This window comes from Bos taurus, chromosome 19 (genome assembly GCF_002263795.3).
Source record: "Bos taurus isolate L1 Dominette 01449 registration number 42190680 breed Hereford chromosome 19, ARS-UCD2.0, whole genome shotgun sequence".
Taxonomy (NCBI): domain Eukaryota; kingdom Metazoa; phylum Chordata; class Mammalia; order Artiodactyla; family Bovidae; genus Bos; species Bos taurus.
Window position 1 is genome coordinate 1,860,429 of NC_037346.1, and position 4,374 is coordinate 1,864,802.

At 41.8% G+C, this 4,374-nt stretch overlaps 1 pseudogene; it reads right to left on the bottom strand.

Moving 5' to 3' along the window:
- Positions 1 to 768: 768 nt before the first annotated feature.
- On the bottom strand, positions 769 to 1,736 carry LOC100138219 (RNA-binding protein with serine-rich domain 1-like; annotated as a pseudogene).
- Between the last annotated feature and the right edge of the window lie 2,638 nt (positions 1,737 to 4,374).

Consider the following 4,374-nt stretch of genomic DNA (forward strand, 5'->3'; position numbering starts at 1 on the left):
TCCTATGTTTATTCAACACAATTATTTTACTCTACACAACAAAGTACAAACCCAGCCTCATCTAAAATGCTACAAAGTTACAAAACTCAAAACAGAACACTTATAGTATTGAGTGCATAGTAAAAGCCAAAAAGGCAACGTACATGTTGCCAAGGTAACCTGGAAGACTACCGTGAATATCAACACAACAGGATGGGGGCAGAATGGGAGAGTTGGGGGTGGGGGTGTTGTTCAGTGATTACCGGGCAGAACTGACTTTCATCTCACCAATTTCAGAGAGATGGGGAGATGTGTGAAAGTGTACCAGTGCACACACATGTACATCTGAAAAGAACCAATTGGGGCAGCAAATGGGGGGGGGGGTGCGGTGTGTTTGACCTTAGAGGTCAGAAAAGGACTCAGGCAGGGGAACAGGGCCAGACTAACAGCATTTGCAGTTGCATAAAAGCATACCTTTCCTGTGGGACTCCATACCATATGGGCCACAAGTCATGTGTAGAATGGGAAAATGTGCTTCCAGGCAGAGCCTATACCAACACCTGGGGTCCCCTGCTTAACCCTGCTGGCTTTGCAACTAAGCTGAATCTTAGGATCTAGAAATGTGGAAGCTCTTTAGCTAGAAAATTGGAGGGCATCTTTGCAAGCACGACCCCAAACCCAAATCACTCCTACTGTGGGAACTCTGCTAACCGGAGACACAGTCTCAATCACTGCCTCCACCTTCAAAGCCTACACCCGAGGGAGGGATTTCTTTCCTATTATCTCCTTTTAGCTAGAAAAGTGACAAGAGTGAGCTGGATGGGATCTAATCCACAAGGGCTGATCTTCAGCGGCCCTGCTTATCCAGAGGATTTGGAGCTGGAAAGCTCGGTTGGTGGCGGTGGCAAAGGAAGAGGGAGTGTGCCTCACAGAGGACCTGCAGCAAGGGGAACGCGACCTTCTCCACATCCGTGGGAGTGACCTTCAGTGCATGGGAGATGGTATGCTCTCGGGAGGGCTGAATCACCTGGGGGTGGCCAAGGCCAGAGGGCCAGCACAGTGGCAGCAGTGATCTCCTGGCCATCTATTTGTGCTCTGTCCATGTGTTTCACAGCCTTCTCAGCCTCATCTGGATTCTCAAATTCCACATGTGTGTAATCTTTAGAGAGATGAGGGTGCATCCTTTCCACAGGAATGTCAATCATTTTAATTTTCCCATAGGTGGAGAATATCTCCATGATGTGGTCCTGGACACATTCCTGGTGAGCCTCCTAATGTGTACTTTGGTGGGTTTTGGGAAAGACTCTGCTTTTTCCTTTCTTTTTCATCTCTTTTGAATGATTTGGACTTGGAGCTGCAATGCCGCCTGTTCTCATGTCTGTGCAGTAATGTACATGGAGAGGCAGAGAAGCTGCTGAAGCTGGAGCTGCAGAATGTGCTGGAACTCCCTAAGTGGCTCCAAGCTGAAGACAAACTGGAGCCAGTGCTGGGCTGGAGACCGAACTGAAAGTAGAGTTGCACTGAGACCTGGTGCTACTGCTCCCACTGGAACCACTGCACCTCTCCCGAGTCTTACTCCTGCCACAGTCTTTCTTCCTCTACCCCTTGGTGTACACTCTATCTTTAGAGTGATCCTTGGACATCTCATCAGAGCGTTCTTCGCATTTGATCAGAGAAAGTGCTCGAGCACTGGACTTCTCAAAATTGTTTTCTTTAACTCTTACCAAGCTCTTCTCTTTCACTTCTGATAAATCCATTCTCCCTTTTGAGGTGTTTAAAGCAGCAATGGTGACCTCACTTATCTGAACTCTCATTTCTAACTTGAGTCTGAAAAATGATCCCTAATTGATTGCAATTTATACTAAAGTGCAGCATCTTCCGACCACCAGGACCTTCTCCTGCTCCCCTCAGCCTCCACATGTGTCTTTTTGATGATTTTCTCAGGATATACACCCAGTAGTGAGACTGTGGGATCCTATGGCAGATTTATTCCTAGTTTTCTGAGGAATCTTTATACTGTTCTCCATAATGGCTGTATCAATTTACATTCCCAACAAAAGTTCAGAAGGATTCTCTTTTGTCCACATACTTCCAGCATTTATTGTTCACAGATTTTTTTTTTGATAATGGCTCTTCTGGCTGCTGTGAGGTCGTATCTCATTGTACTTTTGATTTGTATATCTTTAATAATAAGAACTGTTGAGCATCTTTACGTGTGTTTATCAGCCATCTGTATATCTTCTTTGGTGAAATGTCTGTTTTGGTCTTCTGCTAATTTTTTTGATTGTTTTTTTTTTTTTTCCCCCTAATATTGAGCTGCCTGAACCACTTTATATTTTGGAGATTAATCCATTGTCAATTGGTTCGTTTGCACTTATTTACCCATTCTGAGGATTGCATTTTCATCTTGTTTATAGTTTTCTTTCCTGGGTGAAAGCTTTTAGATGTGATTAGATCCCATTTATAAATTTCTTTAGTTTTTCTTTCTGTTACTCTAGGAGGTGGATCAAAGAGGATTTTTTTTGTAATTTATGTAAAAGAGTGTTCTGCCTAAGTTTTCCTCTAAGAGTTTTATAGTTTCTGGCCTTACATTTACATCTTTAATCCATTTTGAGTCTATGTTTTGTGTATGGTGTTAGAAAGTATTCTTATTTTGTTCTTTTACATGTAACTGTCCAGTTTTCCCAGCATTATTTGTTGAAGAGGTTGTCTTTTATCCACTGTATATTCTTCCTTCGTTTGTCAAAGATAAGATGCCCATAGGTACATGAGTTTATGTCTGGACTTTCTATCTTGTATCATTGGTCTGTATTGTTGTTTTGATGCCAGAACAATACTGCCTTGATTACTGTAGTTTTGTGATAGAGTCCGAAGTCAGGAAGATTGATTCCTCCACCTCTGTTTTTCTTTCTTAAGAGTCCTTTGACTATTCAGTCTTTTTTGTTTCCATACAAACTGTAATTTTTTTTTTCTAGTTTTATGAAAAATGCCATTGGTAATTTGAAAGGGATTGCACTGAATCTCTAGATTTCTTTGGGTAGTATACTCATTTTCACAAAACTGATTTTTCTAATCTAGTAACATGGAAAATCTCTCCATCTGTTTATGTCATCTTTGATTTTTCTCATCAGTGTCTTGTAGTTTCCTGAGTACAGATCTTTTACTTCCTTAGGTAGGTTTATTCCTAGGTATTTTATTATTTTTGTTGCAATGGTGAGATTGTTTCCTTAATTTCTCTTTCTGATCTTTTGTTGTTAGTGTTGCTGCTGCTGAGTCACTTCAGTCGTGTCCGACTCTGTGTGACCCCACAGACAGCAGCCCACCAGGCCCCCCTGTCCCTGAGATTCTCCAGGCAAGAATACTGGAATGGGTTGCCATTTCCTTCTCCAATGCATGAAAGTGAAAAGTAAAGTGAAGTTGCTCAGTCATGTCCGACTCTTAGCGACCCCATGGACCGCAGCCCACCAGGCTCCTCTGTCCATGAGATTTTCCAGGTAAGAGTACTGGAGTGGGGTGCCATTGCCTTCTCCATGTTGTTAGTGTATAGGGATGTAAAAGATTGCTGTGTTTTATTTTTTTATCCTGCTACTTCACTAAATTCATTGATTAATGTGCTTAGTCATTCAGTCATGTCTGACTTTTTGTGACCTATGCACGGTAGCCCACCAGCTCCTCTGTTCATGGGGATTCTCCATGCAAGAATACTAGAGTAGTTTGCCATGCCCTCCTCTAAGGGATCTTCCCAACCCAGGGATCAAACCCAAGTCTTTCACATTGCAGGCAGATTCTTTGTCATCTGAGCTACAAGGAAAGCCCATGAATGCTGGACTGGGTAGCCTATCCATTCTTCAAGGGATCTTCCTGACCCAGGAATCAAACCGGGGCCTCCTACATTTTAGGCAAATTCTTTACCAGCTGAGCTCCCAGAAAGCCCTAAATTCATTGATTAGCTCTAGTAATTTTCTGGTGACATCTTTAAGGTTTTCTATGTATATGATCATGTCATTGGAAGACAGTGAGACTTATTTCTTTTCCGATCTAGATTCCGTTTATTTCTTTTCCTTCTCTGGTGGCTGTGCCTAGGACTTCCAAAAGTATATACTGAATAATAGTCATGAGAGTGGGCACCTTTGTCTTGCTCCTAATTTTACAGAGAAATATTTTCAGTTTTTCACCATTGAGAATTTTTTGCTGTGGGTCTATTGTATATGGTCATTATTATGCTGAAGTGAGTTCCTTCTATATGCATTTTCTGGAGAGTGTCTTTCATAAATGTGTGTTGAATTTTGTTGAAAGCTCTCTCTGCATCTATTGAGATGATCATATGGTTTTTCTTTTTCAATTTGTTAATATGGGGTATAACATTGGTTAATTTGCATATACTGAGGAATCCTT